Raw genomic sequence first — 20,550 nt, 5'->3', positions numbered from 1 at the left:
ACCTTACACAGCTTTCAAGCTATTTTAATTTATTCTGATTTTTATTTTAAAAATATACTTTGCCCGCAATCTGAGGCACACTGGTTTCCCAAATCTCTGTCTGCATCCAGACTTCATGCTATGCAGGGAAACCCAGTTCATGAAAATCCTTCACACAGAAATTTTCATTTAGGGCCAAAAAAAAAAAAAAGGAGTATCCTTTTCCAACAAAGAAAAAATTAAAATGCTCATTCAATGCTTTCATAGTCCCTATTTGCCTAACATGGTTTCTTAAATATTAACCAGATAGCACTCAAGACAAATCCTTTTAGAACACAATTTCTCAATCTGAAACCTATGGGTCTCCACCACATTCCTGAATGAATTTCAGGAAGCCCAGGTGGAAAATCCTTGGAAGTCCAGGCAAAACCACGCATACAGAGCTCTCAAAAATCCCCCACAAAAGCTTGAAATTTTAAAGGCACATTGGTTTTAGAATGCTTTCGAATGGGGACAGATTCTGAGTCCTTGAATGTCAGGCCGCACAGAAGGCGAGGGTTCTTCACCAGGAATCCTGTGACCCTATTTTAAGTACTGTCACAACACTGGATCAAACAGAACCATTTCCACTTCACACCTGTACCTTTTAAGTGGCTGCCATATGCTTTAGCGTGTTTTTGTTGGGCATTCTGATGACCATTCTCACCTGGAAAAGCACATGGACTTTTATCCTAAGTCAGAGGAAGGAGTGTGAGTTAGGGAAATGACTCGCCAGCCTGGCTAACGGGCACACACCTCTAGTAGACATTATATGCCCAGCATGCCTGCAGGCTAGCCCAGACAACCAGACATCTTAGAAACCAGCACACCGGGGCTCACCAACGTAGCTTGGTGACATTAGACAGTGTGACCACGTTTGGAGAACCATGCAGGATTTGCTTTGTTTTCAGTATTCACAAAAAATCCTTTTTTCGCTCAGCCACCAGCCAGCCGTCCAACAAGACTGGGGCCTGAGGATGAGGAGAGAGCGAAGACCCTGAGCATGACTTCAACTGTATGGTGGGCGACATACACATGATGGTCAGGGAGGACCCCAAGCAAGGTGCGCCAGGGGAGGAGATGAGGATCAGCTGACAAGACATGGTAGGGGAAACAGCTTGATCCTGCTCATGCAGGAAAAGGTGGGGCGCGCCAGCCACCCACAAGACAATGGGGAACTGACCCAGCTCATAAACAGTCCTTCAAAGACAGGGCAGTGGGAGAGGACTGTCACCAACATGAATGTAAGCCTCTTTTTAAAAGCTCAAACTTTTAGATATTGAGCCCCTGCTAGGAGCCAAGCACTTCATGAGGTCTTGCAGCAAAAAGCTCCTAACCCATGGTGTCCTTCAGACTGAAAAGTTTCTCCAGGACCTCACAATGACTAGGAACTGGCAGGGGGCTGGGGGAGAGTGGAGTGAGGGTCTACCTTCTCCAGCCTCAAGAGATAAACATTGGGCTTCCCAGAGCCTGGGAGCCCTACACGATCTACACTTCAGACCTCCTGAATCAGGATCTCTGCAGAGGAGCCTGGGAGTTGCATTTTTTTCAAATGCCCCAGGTGGGCAGAGTCACCTGGAGAGAGAGGCAGTGGAGACAGGAGGTGGAAAGCCTGCACGCTAAGGGATCTGGTGGCCTGCCACAGCCACACCTCACCTGTTTCCTACCAATCTGCTCAGACAGTCCAGGCTCAAGCCACTCTGGACCCTGATAAGTTCTCCAACTTGCCTCAGAGTCTTTGAGCTAACTCTCCTTCCAAATGCCTCTTTATCTGCCTCCCTGTTCATCTAGGTATCAGCTCACACCCCCACACCCCTTCTTTCCTCCCTACCCACACTCCACCTCCCTACCCACACTTCCTTTTTCTTCACAGTACTTACTACCAGGTAATATACCCATGTACCTATCTATAAAGTTCTGTGTTTGTACGTTTCCAGACAAGAAAATGGAAGCCTCAAGACCGCGAAGACTCTTTCATTCACTGTTGTTCCCTATGACACCGAGATACTTCCATGTAACATTCAGTGCTCACTCAGCATTTGCTGAAAGAATGAATGCATGAGTGAAAAGCTCTCCCAAATGACTGGGAATCACTGCTCTAAGGCAGGAGTCAGAAAACTTTTTCTGTAAAGGGGCAGAGAGTAAATATTTTAAGCTCTGTGGGCTCTATGATCTCTGAGGTCACGACTCAACATCGCCATTGAAGTGTGACAAAGTCCAAGACAATTCATAAAAGCATGATCCTCCTCCTGCACAACTTTATTCAAGGACACAGAAATCTGTATTTCGTGTGTTATGAATTAGCACTCCTTTTTTGACTTTGTTTCAACCAGGAAAAAACTGCTAAGACCTTCGTAGCTCAGTGGTGGGCTGGTTGTGGCTCATGGGCCATAGCTGCTCACCAAACCCCACTCTAAGGGATCCCGGAATGACTAGTACTTCCCCAGTGCAGGAGGTCTTCTCCTTACAGGGAGAACACCTCTACGTGACCACATCAGGGAAGTACAGGCTGCCACTGGCCCACTCCTGGGGAGCAGAAAGGAGGCAACAGGTCACTGACCTGTGGAGATGGGGGTACAGGCAGCACACGGTGGGGACGTCTACTGTCCTGTGAAGACGATGTCCTCGGGGGTGAAGGGTGGGGAGGGCAGTGCTAGCAGAAGTACCCTGGGAGGGAAAGATGAAGGTGAAGGCTCAGATGGGCCAACCCCCCATGGGCCTTCTGTTGATGAAACAAATATGCACACCTCTGGATCCCCTTCCCAGCATTCCAAGACAGCAGGCCTCTGGTGAGAGGGCGACCAGCAATCACTCACAGTGTGCGGCCATGCTCTGACCAAACAGGAAGCAGGGGTGTGAGAGACAGATGGGTAGAGAATGCCAAGGACAGAAGAGGGCGGTGAATGGCTGTAATCAGGAGGCAGGAACACCAGTGGTGGAGGATGGAGGCTGGGGGAGAGGATACCAGCCTGGGATTAGCATACGCTCCTGCTGGAAGCATCCTGTAGTGATCCAGGCTAAAGATGTCTACCAGGCAAGGAGACACAGAGGCCCGGAGCCAGGAAGGCCAGCACCCACTAGAGGTACAGGTAAGGCACCTGCTTGGGGACAACGTGTCAAAGGCTCAACAGAACGTGGCCCTGAGTGTGCATCCAGCCAGGCGATGACCACAGCCCTGGGGAGTCTCACGTCAAGGCCAAAGCATGAGAACAGCAAGCACAATGAGGCCAATGTCACTGCTGCCAGTTACCCCACACTGGCCTTTCCCACTCCCTGTTTCTAGTCACGAGGTCATATTGTCACCTCCACTTCACAGCCACAGACCGGAACCAAGAGGAGCCTTGTGCGACTTATTCAAGGTCACATGGCTGGTCGCCACTCACACTCTGCCAGCACTTTCAAGTGGGAGGCCTCATTCAAGGCCCCAGAGTCACCATCTCCAGTGATAAGTCATCTTGAGTTTGTTTTTTTCTAAAACTTGCCCTCGGAGCTAATCCCTGAGGTCATGAAATGCTTCCAGGGACTGCAAAGCCTTTGTGCATGCTGACGAGGCCCGTATCTAGAGAGAGCAAACGGCAATTCCGATCCGTTTACTCAGGTCAAAAACACTTTAATTTGGAGAAGCATGCAAATCAGCAACCCTGTACAAACACTGGGCACCCTGAGCTCATCTGAAATGAGTATTACTGGCGGAGGAAGTTGCAGCATTGCTCAAACACATGCACCCGGCCGCACGCGTTCTGCTGTGACTCTGTTTACTGTTCCTCTCCAGGTTTTCCGAGTGTGTTAACTACAACAGAACGCCTTGTCTCAGCTATGACTCACTTTGTGCCAAGCGCTCACTGCCGAGCTGTGTGGTGTCATTGTGTTTTACACACAGGGCCTTCCAGGTGGCACTATAAACCTGTCCAAAAATCTCTGACAGCCTCCCTGCAGGAGGTGGGGTCGGTGTATCCACCCCTTGAATCTGGTGTACTTGAGACCATTTCCCCCTCTAGGGGAGAAATGGCTGGAAGTGACACTTTACAGCTTTGGGAGCTGGTCATAAACTGAATGCTCTTCCCTCGAGTCGGCTGGCATACTGTCTCTGGGGTCCCTAGGACACTGTGGACAAGGTCTGACCACTCCTCGGCTAGCCGGGTCACAGCCAGGTGCAGTGCAGGTGCCAAAAGCCAGTCCTCATTGATCCTGTCCTCAGGGGCCAGACGTGCCTGCGAAGAAGCCCCCAGGAAGTACGTTCTCCAGCCCCTGCTGTCTTGAGCCATCCCAACTCAAGTCCACGACATCATGAAACAGAAGAGTTATCCCCATTTCAAATTCCTGACCTGATAAAATGGTTGCTATTTTATACCCCTAAGTTTTGAAGTAGTTGGAAAAACAGCAAAAACATAAGCAGAATCAAAACAGTCCTTTAATCTAGCGATGAGGCGGCCCTGAAGTCAACCAGAGATACGAGGCTTAATTCCTTCCCACCTGATGCATTCCCTACCAAGCGCATGTGCACCCTTCCCCATGCCCAAGCATAGCTTGGCACAAACTCATCGCCTAGGTAAAAAAGCATGGGTTGCTGCTGCCGTCCTGGGGAAACCCTCCCTCCCCAGCCACCCAGGCTGCCTGCCTCCACCTGAACAGAACCAGCACAGGCCAAGGAAAGCTGCGCCCTTGTCCACCACTGATGAACCTCAACAATTCTCCTACCAGAACACAATAAATATTGGACTCCCCTCAGGCAAAGGCTGAAGGAGCACAATTGAAATGTTTTTCAAAGAAGGTAAGAATATACATTACTTTTTTTTTTCTTTCTTTTTTAATTTGACAGAGAGAGAGAGAGATCACAAGTAGGCAGAGAGGCAGGCGGGGGGGGGGGGGGGGGGGGGGGGAGCAGGCTTGCCGCTGAGCAGAGAGCCCAATGCAGAGCTCAATCCCAGGACTCTGAGATCATAACCTGGGCTGAAGGCAGACGCTCAACTGACTGAGCCACCCAGGCGCCCCTACTTTTTTTTTTTTTTTAAGACTTATTTATTTATTTGAGAGACACAGAACACAAGAGTAGGAGCAGGAGAGGCAGAAGGAGAGGGAGAGAGAATCCCAAGACTAATGCGGGGCTCGATCCCTTAACCCCCAAGATCACAACCTGAGCCGAAACCATGAGTCAGTTGTGCAGAAGGGGGGAGATTCACTATCTTCAGTTCCCACTAACAGAATTAGAGGTTCAGGGTCAGGCAGCATCATACCTCAAAAAGTGGCAGTCACTGAATGGCGATCTTTACCTCCTGCCTACCCTGAGGGAGCCAAGCCCCAAACCCAGAACCCCGCGCAATCAGCAAGGCCTCTGACTGTCCTGAGCAGTTAAGACAGGAGGAAAACTATCCCAAAGAAAAAGGCCACTTGGGGTAGCTGAGCGGCCTCCAGTAACTGGTGAGCTTCGTAAGTCTCAGGGAAGGCACTTGCTTCTGTGTCCTCCCTGTGACACCAACCCCGCCCTGGGGCCTCCCTCAGGCTTCCCCTGCTGGGCCCGGGCTGCAGGAGTAGGCAAGTGCTAGAAGCAGACAGAACAGCAGCACCTTCTTAGGCCCTGCCCTGCACTCCCTGAATGGCGATCCCTTAAGTCCCAACTGGCAGGTCCTGACCTTAGACTATAAAACATTTTAAGTGATTCATACAGTCTCATAGGCTTATCTAATAAAATTGTACAGACATTCCCATGCGAAAGCATTTTGCCCCAAGATGTTCCTTTTCTTTTCCCCCCAAAATGGTTAAAAAGGCAAGAAACCATAGGCTTTGCAAAGGGCATATGGTCCTCTTAAAAGTCTTTATTACATGTAAAAAGGTCAATATTAAGTGATGTTTAAAACTACATTCAGGTGTCTTCATGGAAGTCTGAGAGACATGGGGTAAGACCTTTTTATATACTTCTGTATTGTTTTAATTTCTACAGCTTGCAGGAATAAAGTGTGAAATACATTTTTTAGGTCTAGAGAAGACACTATGTTGCTTCTGTCCACTCCAAGCAGGGCAGCATCATGGTTTACAAAGCACAAGCAACCATTTAGCAAATGAGATCTCTGCATCAAAAGATTTTCTCCATATGTTAAGTACAAAAGCAAATCACAGAAAAATCCATGGTATAAAACCATTCGCTTTTTTAAAGTACCTAAATATATTTTAGGAACACATAATGCAGAGGAAACTATCTAGATGATTCATACATACATACTAAATGTCACCCAGGAACTGACAGGAAGGGAAACAGAGTTAGCTGGAAGGGGGAAGAAGAGGGAAGGGGATCTTCCAAATGTTTCCACATTGTTAGAATGTTAAAACTGTGAATTAAAACTGAGCCCCCAAAACATATATGATATCAATGCCCTTTGCACCTTACTATCCAAACTGTAACTTACTCTTAAGCACCATAAAATATCTTGGTTTCCTCCAGGTTCTTCCAGTCATTATTTAGGCAACAGTCTATCATCAGAAAGCTACCATGTTTACCCTATGTTACCACAACTATGTGTCTATTTCTTGCAGCTGGAATTAAGATGCATTCTGTCCCCAAATCTTCACCTGAGAAGATCACTTCTACCTCTTCACAACAGGACACCAATAAATTTGTAAACACATTCCACTCATATTCTCAAGGTTCTACACAGTACTACTATTTCTTTTAAGATTTTATTTATTTGAGAGAGAGAGAGAGCGCACACAAGGGGGAGCTACAGAGGAAGAGACAGAAGCAGCCTCTCCACTGAGCAGAGAGCCTGGTATGGGGCTTGATCCCAGGACCCTGGAATCATGACTTGAACCAAAGACAGAAGGTTAACTGACTGAGTTACCCAGGTGCCCCCAGAGTACTATTTAATTAAACATTCAAAAGCTGCTTGAATGTTTAATCTGAACTAGCAGACAGTAATATCAAGTTTAGAGAAACGGGCACAAAAAAGATAGAAAAATGCCAGACCACCTCAGAAAGCAAACAAGCACTTTGATTCTTCAAATCACGGGGACAGATATAAAATAACAAGAAGTGGACTCTCCCTTCCCTCCTATAGCTTCACAGATACCAACAGATCTCATGATACAAACTTGCCACATCATTTCTTTTGCTTTATTCCACTTAAACAGATGGTAGGCTTAGCCTAAGGAAGTGTGGCAATACCTTCTCTTCAACAACAGAAAACGAAATAGACGTCCCCTGAGGCTAGCAAATAAAGGCATCCCATTCGTTCTCTGACAAAAAGAAGCAGATTCACTGAAATAAAAGGAGAGCAACAAAGGGCGAATCCTCCCCAGCCCAGCCTTGGGGCTGCAGACGGGAGAGATGAAGGCATGGCCCCTACCATCCCTGGTACAGCCCATAAAGCTTAAATCACAATCACAGACCTCCCTTCCCAAGGATTCACTCTGAAACTGACCCAGTGCTCTTCCCTCTGGACCAATCACTTCCCACTTCCTGGTGGAAACAGAAGTCAAGAGAAGGCATGCAGAGAGCCCGCCACTCAATCAACATTTGCTGCCAAGTGGATGGTGAATCTGCTGAAGAGTGATGAAGCTAGAGCTCTCCGCACAAGCACTTCCTTTTCAACTAGCCTCTAAGGAACACCACAGAATAAGTCTGATCGTAAATCCTGATGAATCTATTTTTAGAATACTGAAGGCAAAGAACATCAGAAAAAAACATTTTTTTTTACAGTAGGTAAGAAGAAAAGGAACATTTACACCTCCACCTCAATTTCTAAACAGTGAAAGGAGCCATCGTGTGACCAAACCCAGAATGTGAAGGTATGATGTAACATGTCTAGGAGCAGTGACCTTTTTTAGAAAGAACAACACTATGATTAAGAACAAGAAACAAAGAGAGTATATGTATATGAGGATTAGTACAAAGCACAAAAGAGAAATATTTTAAAAATAGAATACAACTGGGGGGGTAATTTTGCAGTCTGATGTTAAAAGTTGCTTTGTATTAATAATATATTTGTTATTGGATCTTTACTGAGAACGCTAAAGAGAAACTTGATAAACTCCACAGAAAAATGTATAAAATCTACATGAAAAATCATAGAACTTTACTGAGGGTCAAAAAGAAAGACTTCATTAAAAACAAAGAGACATCACTATATCTGTATGGAAAGACATTTTAATATGCTAAAATTGTGAGGATTGAGATTTTATCTTTGTACTTCATTCTCTAGTTTTTCTACATAGAGTACACTATTTTCTGTTGACAAATTATTTACTTTTAAATGGGAACTTAAAAAATCTTGATGAGGCTTTTAAGTCAGCCTTTTCATTTTGTCTTTGAAGGTGGAGAGGGAACGAAGGTGCGGGAGGGACTGAGGAGGGACATCCCAAACCACGATGCGCACTGGTGTCACCTAGACCGGGTCCAAAGACACCACGCCTCTGGGACCAGGGTGCCTCTGGGACCAGTGCGTTGATTTCCCACTTGGGGCATGGCCATCCACAGCGTCAGAATTACATGGAATGGCTGGGTCTGTAGGTCCTCCTGAAAGATCTGGAAAATGCCAGCCTTCTGCCTATAGCCCCTGTCAGGGATGGCACGGTTCATCAGAATATGAGGAAAGCAGCATATGGGAGAAGCCAGATGAGGAGGCGAGTTTGGTGGTTGGGGGGTGCGGTGAGAGCAGGGAGTAGGGAGGGAGGGAAAGAGATGCAAGTATAGACTCAGTGACGGTGTGGGGAGGACAGCAGGATAAGGGGACAGGTAGGGAGTAAGGTGTTCCTTAGAGGAAAGGGTGAGTTTGAGGGGGAGAGGGAGAGAGGAAGGGGGAAGTGAGCGGACAGTGGGGGGAGTACCAGGGACTAGGTGAGGTGGGGGTATGAGAAGGTGGAGCTTGGAATGTGGAAGGAGGAAGGGTAAGAGTGGGTGGCAGGTGCCTTGGAGACCTCTGGAAGGTCCCAGGTGCTCAGTGGTGGGGGACCAGGTGGGTGAGCCACACTGATGCAAGTACAAGGCTGGCTCCTCTGGCTCAGCAGGGCTTCGGGCCTTGCAAACTCAGCACCCCAGCCTAGACAGGACACTGCTGTTGGAACAGAGGGACAGGCTGTCCAGTCACCCAAGCTGGGGCATGGGGGCTGTAGGTGCTTCACTGGAGACAAGCTACCCAGCAGCCACCTGGGCCAAGCATGCTCATCAGCCAGAGTCAGAAAGAAGAGGGGGACTCCTATGGCAGGGCCAAACAAGAGAACCAGAAGCCAGCTGACCACCTACCAACAAGACAAAGGTAATGCTCAGGGATCCTCTAAAATGCCTCCTGCCCCCTCCACCTTGTAGGCACCCCAACAAGGCTGCTTCAAAGTGAAACATTCTTTCAGGAGACGTGTCACTAGAATTCTACACTGAAGCTAAGAAATGGGGTAGGTGCAGCCTTGGAGTTCCTCCAGGTCCCTCCACATTAGCATGGAGTACCAGACTAAAAGCTGGAGCAGGTCATGTAACTGCCCTCTGCCTCAGTTTCCCCATCTATAAAATAGGGGAGATTATCCTCCCCCATGCCTCAAGATAGTAGCATTATCAAAGTAAGTCACTCCTCATGCTAGAGTTCCACACCTGCATCAGTGGCAGAAGCCGGAGGTTGGGGGAGCCTTCATTGCTTTGAGAGCCAAAGATAGAAATTTTGTCTTTTAAATAAGATGCATTGGGAGTAAGGAGAGCAAGGAATCAGAATGAAATTCTGTAAAAATAAAAGAAAAAAAAACTAAAAGAAAGAACAGAACTAAGATTCTGATTTGGCTATATGCAAGTTTCAAGGAGAACCACCATTTATGGCCCCTTACCATTCACTAGTGACGGATTTCCACAAGGACTGTCATTGGCCACTGAAAGCGTCAGATTAATGTGATTCTTTCCCTTGATTCCAACACAGCCATCCTACCCCTTCAGTCTTCTGTTGCTGGTATAACACAGCTGTCTGCTCACACCTTTAAAAATAAATAAATAGCAGTGCCTGGGTGGCTCAGCTGGTTAAGCATCTGACTCTTGGTTTTGCCTCAGGTCATGATCTTAGACCCGTGTCAGGCTCCCCACTCAGTGGGGAGTCTACTCAGGATTCTCTCTCTCCCCCTCTCCCTCTGCCCCTCTGTGGGGCAGTCTTTCCCCCTCTAAACGAAATAAATAAACTCTTTAAAAATAGATAAATAAACTAAACTCAGATTACTTGCATTACATATGTCAACTGAATTCTAACTTAGAAACAGCTTGTTTTCAGAAAGAGGATAAAAATGTTCAAAGATACTAAGAATAAAATTCCAAGGTCTCACCTCCCTAACAAAATTGTTTTCATTTTCCAAGATGTTCGGACTCTTTCTGAAAAAGACAACAAGAAGGGGAATTCAAGTGTTTGTTGCTGCTGCTTTATGGCACTTAGTTATTTTGGTTAGAAAAACGGAAAGTTTAACCAAAAACTCAAAGAAGCTCATGGATTAACTTGAATTTCACTTCCTGCCCTTCTGAATAAAAGGGAGAGGAAGACCACCTTGGCCCACCCTTTGGGGAGCACCTACTTGCCCACTGTTACTGCCCTACCTACATGAGGACAGGCCCTCCCCACATGCAATTTTCTCACACCTGCACCTGGAAACCTCTTTTCTCCCAAGTGGCTCATCAGGCGAAGCTGTCATCTCTGTAAAGAAATTCTGTCAATTCCTCATGGTGTTTTCTAAAAAGTACTATTACCTGCAAGGTATAAGAGAACACAGTACCTCCATGTTGTAAATGCATCAAAATGAAACAGCACAGTTAGATGACTGCCCCTAAGCCACAGAAGTAGCTGAATGGGGGCAACTGAAACTGCCCTTCTCCAAAAAGGGTCAACCCGGAATCATTCCTCCCACATGTATCCTGCAGGAGCTCCTAAGATCCAAACATTCCTGAACATAAAGCAAGGAAAAAAAAGGGGGGGAGAGGGCGGAGAGTATGCATTAATGTGGATTCAGCGAACATGGAGAATCTGGCAGCCAGGCCTGCCTGTTAAAGAAACATCTACCAACAGCGCTTCGACATCACAACAACCAGGCTCTTAATCTCCTGGCTACATAGCAAGACCACACACCGGGCCTAAACCCTGCTGGTGCACCTACATGAGGTCGGGGGATGCCCTCAGCACACACAGTGTCCCAGCTAGATAGGCTGATTTGATATGGCTCTGCCCTAATGCTGGCATATTGTATATTCTGAAATATGTTGAAATATGTTGATCGAATGTTTGCTCAGCTCAGAATGAAGTGTATATGGAGGCCGACTTGAAATGCTGCCTTAAAGGACCAGAAGGACCTGCTCGTTGCACAGTCGCCTCCATGCTCATGGTCATGCTGTCACCACTGCCTTCAACCCTACTGTCCAAATCCTATCCATCCACTGAAGTACCAAACCCTAGGCCTTAAGGGCATTCTCATTCTTCCCCAGTCCCCAGTCTCATTTCTCACGTCAAACACCCTGGCCAGTGTCTGAAGAACTACATAGGGAAATAGAAAACTGTTGAAAATAAAACTCCCACATCCTAAAATCTGTTTCTACCCTCAGAACACCTCTGACACCAAATGCATGGGTTTTTTCCACACTAACAACCAATTCTCCAACTCTCTGCACAGTCATTATGTGGGTGTGCAACAATTCAATTCAATTCTCACATTAACAACCTAGAGTTAAAACAGACCCAAGTGAAGGGCTCAGTCCCACAAGGCTGCCCTTGCTTCAAACACCAATCACAAGGGGCGCCTGGGTGGCTCAGTGGGTTAAGCCTCTGCCTCTGGCTCAGAGCCGAAGTGGTCTCAGGGTCCTGGGATCGAGCCCCACATCGGACTCTCTGCTCAGCAGGGAGCCTGCTTCCCCCTCTCTCTCTGCCTGCTGCTCTGCCTACTTGTGATTTCTCTCTGTCAAATAAATAAATAAATAAATAAATAAATAAATCTTTTTTAAAAAACAAAAACAAAAAACACCACAAACAAAAAACCTAATCACAAGTCCCTACACTTCTGATGAAGTGGCTATAAACTGGGGATTCTCATGACCCACCCCCACCCTTGGGTTTGATAATTTGCTGAAATGGCTCCCAGAACTCAGGCAAACAGATTACTTACACGTACTGGTTCATTATAAAGGATACAACGTAGAAACAGCCAAGTGGCAGAGATGCACTAGGCAAGGTATGGGAAGGGGACTAGAGCACCATGCCCTCTCTGGTCCTCTCCCTCCCAGACCTGCCCCCCCGTGAGTTCCACTGGGGGGTTCAACAAACCCCACTGTTGAAGTTTCTGTAGAGCTCCATTTCCAGCATGCTATTCTCCCCTCCTGGAGGCTGGTGGGTAGGGTCCTTCTCGTGACCAGCTCCATCCTGGCTTCCCAGGAGCCCAACCTAAATCACTTCACTGTCATCAACTCAGTTGTGACCAAAGAGGGGTTCTCATAAGCAACAAAAGACACTCCTATCACTCAGGAAATCCCAAGAGTTTTAGGACCTTTATGCCAACAGGGCACAAAGACCAAATATATTTTTCTCCACACCACACCAGGCATGAGAAAATAATCGCCATCCACTTCAAAGACAACAGTTAACACATATATAAAGAATCCTTAAAAGTCAGTGGAAAAGAGGGGCACCTAGCTGGCTCAGTGGGAGGAAGATGTGACTCTTGATCTCGGGGTTGTGAGTTCAAGCCCCAAGTTGGGTGTGGAGCCTCCTTAAAAAAGAAATCAGTGGAAAAAAGAACCAACATCTCAACAGAGAAATGAGCAAACCCAAAAACAAGTTCTCAGAGGCAGATATATTAATAGCCCTTAAACATCTCAAAAGAGATGCTTCATGACACTCACAATAAGAGAAAAGCAAATTAAAACGAAATACCATTTTTCAGACCAGTGAAAATGCAAACATCTGCTGACAGCCTCTGCTGGGGAGGCTGAGAGAAGCAGCTGCTGGCAGCCTTGGTGGGAGCGTGTGCACAGGTTCCTTCGCGGCAGCCGTCTTTGACACCAACGCATCTGACATCACTGAAATGCCTTCCGCAGGGGACAGGTGCACACGCATGCCAGAGTATTACACAGCTGTAGAACAGTACGGGGTGGGGGGTGGAGGCAAACCACAGGCATCCACACGGAGCGCTCGCTCTCCAGGAAAGGGAGGCAGAGAGTCTGCACAGAATGCTACCTGCTGTGTAGACGCCCAGAGCAGGAGCACGCATCCACACAGACTCATGCCGACATGTGCCGTAAGATGGATTAAAACAGAGACGGTGCTGAAGGTTTGCGATTTCCCCAAGAGGCAGCCAATTTTTTAGATACTTTGACTTCTGGACCATATACATGAATACGTTATCAGAAAGAAGAAAACTGAACACAAACCAAGAAATGAAACTGATTTGCATCAGGTATCAAAAAATTTATCGCAAGTAGCTTTGGAACACAATACTCTAACTGCACATCCTCAGTGGGACACATTGTGAGGACCAAAAGAACTTCACAGAAATCCTGCTTTTTGGTTAAGTTTGTTGTTGGTACGGTAAGTTTGTTGTTGGTACGGTATCAACGTAGTAATTCTGAAACCATTCTGTCTGTATGGTAGCAGAGGGGCAATAACTTTTTATTGATGTTAGAAATGAGATTTTCACAGTGGAGGAAAAAAGGACACTGCAATATGGAATTGCGGAAGGTAAGGAAGAAACCTGGTAAGATTTAAATTGGGCATATGGGCATAAACTCAGGATTGGAAAAAGTGTGTATGTTTCCTGGTTCTGTCCCCTGAAAGAAAAGGAAGCAATGTCACCTTGATGACAATGCATACAACTAGGGTCCAAGCTCTGAATCCTGAATGTTCCCCAATGAAAGGAAGCAGGACTCCTTCAAGAAATAGCTAATTCCAGGACTGGGGCAGGGAAAGAACAAGATGAGCCTGAAACATCTGGAGATCAAGGAAGTGCTCCAAGACTCAAAGAATCTAGGAGTTCACACAGAGTTTTTTAAAAGGTGGGGAGGGGTGAATTGATTGGTGACCTCCCCCCAAAATATGTCCACATCCTAATCCCCAGAACCTCGAATGTGATCTTACTTGGAAAAGGGAGCCCTTGCAGGTATCATTAAGGATCTTGAGACCAAAAGATCACTCTAGATTATCCAGTTGGGCCCTAAATCCAGTGCCAAGCGTCTTCAAAGGGGATACAGAGGAGATGTGACAGACAGGAGGCAATGTAACCACCCACGGAGGCAGATGGCAGGATGCAGCCAGAGCCCAAAGCATCTAGAGCCTTGAAGGAGCCTTCGGAAGGAGAGCAGCCTTAAGGACCTTGATTTCAGACTTCCGGCCTCCTGTGAAATGATAAACCTCTCCCGTGTGAAAGCCACCTAGTTTGTGGCGATTTCTTACAGCAGGCACAGGAAACTACCACAGAAAGTGAGAGATGAACGAGGGAGGCAAGTTCTTTCCAGAAGAACACAAGTTTATAAACACAGAAGGGCTTACAGAATCAAAAAAGCACCACTTGGGATTCCCCAGTGTAAAACTGATCCAGGAGAGGACCACCAACGGACGCTGAATGCAGTGGCTGGACAAGAAGATACTCAGAGTCTCCAAGAATCACCCCCAGGACTGTGCACAGGGAAAAGGCACCTTTAAAATGAAATGTGGTAACGGCCAGCCCTTCCAGGTGTCCAACGTATGAGGAACGGTGCTATGAGCCTGATGGAATGCAAATTAACAAGCACTATTATAAAAAATTTCCAGCTGAATTTAACTGTAAGGAAAAATCGGATAAATCCAGAATGTGAGACGGTTTACAGGACAACTGGCCAGGGCTTTTTTTTAAGTAAGTGTTATGAGGGGCGCCTGGGTGGCTCAGTGGGTTAAAGCCTCTGCCTTCGGCTCAGGTCATGATCCCAGGGTCCTGGGATCGAGCCCCACATCGGCTCTCTGCTCAGCAGGGAGCCTGCTTCCTCCTCTGCCTGCTTCTCTGCCTACTTGTGATCTCCGTCTGTCAAATAAATAAATAAAATCTTTAAAAAAAAAAAAAAAAGGTAATTGTTATGGAAAAAAAAAAAAGAGAAAGTTAGAGACCTAACAGCCAAATGCAGCATAAACCTTGACTGATCCTAGAATTAAAAAACAAAAAAAAACAAAACAAAAGAAACAGATGTGGATGGTGGGGAAATTCAAACATGGACTATATGTTAGACAATATTATTTATGTTAATTTTTATGGTATGAGATTACACAGGGGATGCTTTTAGTCTTAGGAGATCTACATTAAAGTATTTGAAGGTGAAGCAATATTATGTCTGCAACTTCCAACTATTTCAACAACAAAAAAATGTATACATTAAAACAGAGAGAAAGAACAAATGTGGAACAAAAAGAACAGCTGGTAAATCTGGGCAGAGTTGTACTTGGGTGTTTGCTGAATAGAACATGTGTGGAAATTTTAAAATAAAATGTTGAGGACTCAAAGCAATTTCAAGGCGCCCCTCTCCAACCTCCAAGGAGGGACAGGAGGAAGAGTCCCAGGCCCCTGCTTGGTGGGTCTCAGAGGATCCTGAGAACCTGCATTTAACAAGAAAACGCTGATCTTCATGCTCGGGTGTGTCTGGAACCAGCTCCTGGACTGTTTGCTTGTGTCTCCCCTACCTTTACTCCCTAGAGTCTACTGGCATCACGATGCCAGCTCCCTGTGTCTCCCTGGCAGCAGGCCAGTGGATATTTTACTGAGGGAATTCACCAGAACAGTCCCTTAGCCACGTGGGGCTGATTAGCTTAAGGGCAAAAGTATTCTAAGGGAAGCCCAACTCGGACAAGGTGGAAGTCTGTTCCCATAAATGCAAATACCATGCCTTTATATGGTTTTCAGCGTTTCATCTGGTGGCTTTCCTCTGCAGTGGAGTAAGAGCAACAGGATAGAAAGGTGCCAGGAATGCAGTGTCCTAACCACAAGATCCACGATACACCAAAAATTAAGTGAATGTTACCGGACTTCACAACTCTAGTTTCCAATAGCTGAAGGTGAAAACAATGGCTCCTGAACTCATTACATCAGCAGGTAGACTTCTTTTCCATTCTTTCTAAAGGTCTGAGCCTAGGTGGACAGGTAAAGGGGAACAGAACAAGGCTAGAAGGTGAAAGGAGGATGAGGCAGGCAGCGGGAGAAGCCAGGCCACACCCCAGGGGGGTCAGGAATGCTTACACTTGGTGCATCTGGAAGTGGAGTGACAGGCCACTGAGACAGAAGGTCTGATTTCAAATCTGTCTGAACAACAGCACGAGGGGCAGCTCCACTCCCTGCCCTGGCAGATGAGCAGCCCCACCTCCGGGAAGGGGTTCTCCGGTTCTCCAACTGGGGAGCCCCAGGTCCACCTAGGACAATGATCAAAGTACGGCTCACACCCGAAGCCCGGTCCCCACCTGGCCCCCAGGATGCAGGCAGCCGGGCCTCCCCATCCAGCAGAAGCCTGGCAGAGCCTTGTCACCAGAGCTCAGAGCCCGGAGGACAGACCTACCGTATTCCTCCCAAACAGGAGCAGACAACCTAGGGCCACCCAGAAAGCCAAGGAAATCCTCAAACAAGAAAAATGGGAAGGGACCTGGAGGGAAGAGACTCTTCAGTGTGACAAAGCTCAAACAAAACTTCCAAGAAGAGAATACAACCATGAAATGAAGACACATTTTTTTTAGTTTCTTTTTTTTTAATCCAGAGGGAAAAGAGCTCTTATAAATGGAAAATGATAGCAAAATTAAATTTGCCTTAAAATACAAAGCGTAAGTTTCCAAAAAATAGAGCAGACCTTTTAAATAATAAAGGAAATAAAAGGACTAGAGCAGGCAATACTCCATCAGTGTAATAATATTCCAGAAAGAGAAAACACAGAATGGAGGCGAGGAAACAAACAAGGAATAATTTAAGAAAATCCCAGGAACTAAACCACAAGAATTTCTGGGTTGCCAGGGGATTCTGCAGTACCCAGTATGTGGGGCATGGAGGCAGGCAAGGTGGGCCAGGCACACCTAGGACCACACGAGACAGGTTGGTCAGGGCAGGCTCTGCTGAGCTGCAGCAAAGAGGAAGTAGGCCCAAACCCTAAGAGGCTTAAAAACAAAGATGCATTCTTCAAGTTTAAGTCACTCCAAGGGTGGGTGGGGGGAGGGCTGCGCACTGAGTACCATCACCTTGAATGATGCCAGCTATCAAACCAGAGGGGTTGGAAACACGTTCTTGACTACTCACTGGGCCCAGAAGTGCAGCAGGGTTCTGCAGCTCTGCTCCTGGGCATGGGGACTGCAGTGGCCCTGGGAATGAGGAAAAGGCCAGGGGCAGAAAGCTGGAAATGGGTGGTCAATGATGACTATCATGGGCCAAAAGAAGATCCCGCAATCTTCCCAAAGGAAAACACGAGTCCCGTGGAAAGGGATGTACCTGAAACAACTTGTCTAGAAGCCAGAAAGTAATGAAACAATTCCTGAAAAGTTCTGAAGGGAATCTTTTTCTAGAATTCGACATCAACAATCTATGGGGGAAAGGCACTTATGACGGTCTCAAGATTCACCTCCACAATGCATGTCCAAGTGAAAGAAGTGTGAAATACGTAAGGGTAAGTAGGGAGACAGGACATCTATGATGGGCAGGGCAGGTCCAAAGGCTCTGGGGGCCCTTCTTCAGGAAGGCACCCCATCAAGAGGTCCGCTGCTCCTGAACATCTTGGGGGGGAAGACACAGCAAACAACCAACAAAAGTCTTTGGTGTTGAATCAGAAATAGTCCATAGAGAACAAAAAAAGAAAAGAAAAGTCAGTGATTAGCTCCAGGGAAAACAAAAAGTCACTGACAGCATGGCTCACTAACAATCAGAACAACATTTAGTCATACACATATATACCAAGTGTTGATCTCAAAATTACACCACATTGGGGCGGCTCAGTGGGTTAAAGCCTCGGCCTTCGGCTCAGGTCATGATCCCAGAGTCTTGGGATTGAGCCCCGCATTGGGCTCTCTGCTCCGCGGGGAGCCTGCTTCCTCCTCTCTGCCAGCCTCTCTCCCTACTTGTGATCTCTGCCTGTCAAATAAAGAAATAAAATCTTAAAAAAAAAAAATTACACCACGTCTACACAGGTGATGGTGAACACAGGAGAGGAGGGCAGGTTAAGAGAATAAACAATCATCTTCCAAAGAAGAACGTCACTAGGTAATACCTACAAATGACAAATGAAGAAGTGTATCATCCTATGGCACAAAGACAACAGCAAAATCAGCAAAAGGAAGTTAAGTGCTTGCCTCTGGTGGGGGGCAAAGAGAGGCAGGGACCCTGTTTTGTCAAACAAAGCCTGCAGAGGCTACTAACTTTTCAAAATATTCGTATGTTAAAAAACGGGGAAAGGAAAAAAAAAATGGGGAAAGATAAGTCCACCTGGGGAGCCTCGGCCTAGAAGATTGGCATGATTTTCAGTCAGACCTCTGAGCTCTTTCAAAGAGCTAATAGCACTGATCTGAGTACTACACAGGCTGAAACACTTAAGAGACAATCCCTGTCCTCACAGATTGGGAATTTTACTGAGAAGAAAACACAGGCATGTGCAGTGCAAGGGGGCACGAGCTCATTCCCCTAGGCATGGTCCAGAATGTTCACTGAGAGCAGGAAGGGAGACTCTGGCCCAAGTAGGCAAAACAAACAACAACAACAAAAACAAAACAAAACAAAACAAAACAAAACAAAAAACCCACACCTTTCAGAAAGATCCAAGGAGAAGGAGAAAGACTAGCAGAACTTGAGAGAGGAACAGACAATGCACTTCCAGAACAGGGACTGGCTAGCTGTGAGGGGGTGTGTGTGTGTGTGTTAAGTGAGAGTGTGGACAGTTTTTTCAAAGAGATTTCTCCTCTTGCCATTCCTAATAGGGAGGGCAAGACTGTCAATGGGCGCCCTGTTGACTTATATTTTCAGTGTCCTTGGACACTACCAATCGGGAGCCCAATAACTTTCCCCCCTGCCTCCCCCATACTGTCTCAGATATGCCTTCCCTGTTCATTAGTAACACTGGTCCACCCTATTCTTAAGCCCCTCAAAACTAAAATCACAGATTTTATAAGCTGGCCCAAGGCCTCTCCCAAGCTGGCCCACACTGGCCTCTGTCTGCTGACCAGCCTCATTAGGATACCTTGTTTTCGTGCCCTACAAACACTATCCTGCTTTGCATTTCTATAGCACTCCCTGTACTTGGCTGCCACAGGACCTCTGCACATGCTGTTCCTTCTGGAACACATTCCCTCCTGGCCCTCCTGAAGCTATACATTCTCCAATTCTCAGCTCGAGCCTCAGCTCCTCATGGAAACAAATGCCCCTGGTCACTCTAATTCAGGAGTCCCTATCATAAGCTCTCATACATGCTCCCCTTCATACCAGTTTGTAAATTAACCCTCATTGGGGTGATTATCTCATTCTTGGCCACTTTACCTTCTAAATCAGTGGTCCCCAGACCATAGCAACAGCTCCCCAGGTGAAGCTATGAGAAATGCACATCCCAGACTACTCAACCAAAAACCTGAGGTGGGAGGCAAAAATCTGTGTTCTGAAAACCCTTGGGGCAATTCTGATGCACACTCCAGTTTGAGAACCACTCCTCTAGGTGCCAAGATGGCACTTCTCAGTTTCCCCTGGCACCAAGCAGTCACAGACAACGGTAAGGACTTGGAAGGATTTCCCGGTGGAATGGATGGTGAAAAACGTCCCGTGGCTCTCTAGATCCCCTTTTATTAATTCTAAACACCTCTGTCTAACTTTAGAAGTCCTAAAATCAACACTAAGCCTGCTGCAGATCTGGGTTCTACACCAAGCTCTTTGGCCTTTTTTGGGTTCAAAACTTGGTTCTCTATCGTTTGTCATATGTGTAATCATTCACAAATGTTCCTAATTTCTCTTGGTCTTAATTTCCTCACCTTTAAAGTGGGAATAACCAAAGTATTTCCCAAGATTGTTGAGATAATTAAATAAGCCAATGAGACTCATGCCTGCACATACACACAAACACTCAAACAAATTTAGGTATTATTATTTCATAACAATAATTATGCAATTTCAAGGGATCTTTCCCGTGGGTTTCAGCTTACTCAAGATTGACCACAAACACTTAAGGGTAGCTTTCTCCTTTTCAAACTACTCACTCACATCTAACACCCATCCCCAGCTCGAAACTGTCTAGGATCTGAGAGCCCTGCTTGAGCCTTCTCTACTCCACCTCCTGGAAGAGCTGGGTTATGCTGGACAGTCTAGTCTGAATAACACATGTCCTCCTAGAGCTCAACTGAAGTCACTTTCTCAAGTCCCCTGTCACCTCTGGAATCAGATCTTGGTAACCAAACCAGTTAGCAGGTTGTTTCAAGATCTGTCTGGTGGCTAGGATCCAAACGGAGCTCACACTGGCAGCTATTTCTAGTCCCACCGTGGTAGTTGGTAAAGTATTAATAGCCACAATTAAAATATACTCCCATCGAATAGATCTTTCTTAAAAAAGCAAGCAAGCACACAAGCAAAGAAGAGTTTCCG

The 20,550-nt window shown here is 46.5% G+C and overlaps 1 protein-coding gene across 6 annotated transcripts in view; it reads right to left on the bottom strand.

Annotated features, from left to right (window-relative positions):
* UXS1 (UDP-glucuronate decarboxylase 1) overlaps positions 1 to 20,550 on the bottom strand; it is a 96,434-nt gene that overhangs the window by 74,769 nt on the left and 1,115 nt on the right. The window lies entirely within an intron of this gene.

Source organism: Mustela erminea, chromosome 7, assembly GCF_009829155.1.
Source record: "Mustela erminea isolate mMusErm1 chromosome 7, mMusErm1.Pri, whole genome shotgun sequence".
NCBI lineage: Eukaryota > Metazoa > Chordata > Mammalia > Carnivora > Mustelidae > Mustela > Mustela erminea.
The sequence above is the reverse complement of the archived record's forward strand: the minus strand, read 5'-3'. Positions and strand labels throughout refer to the sequence as shown.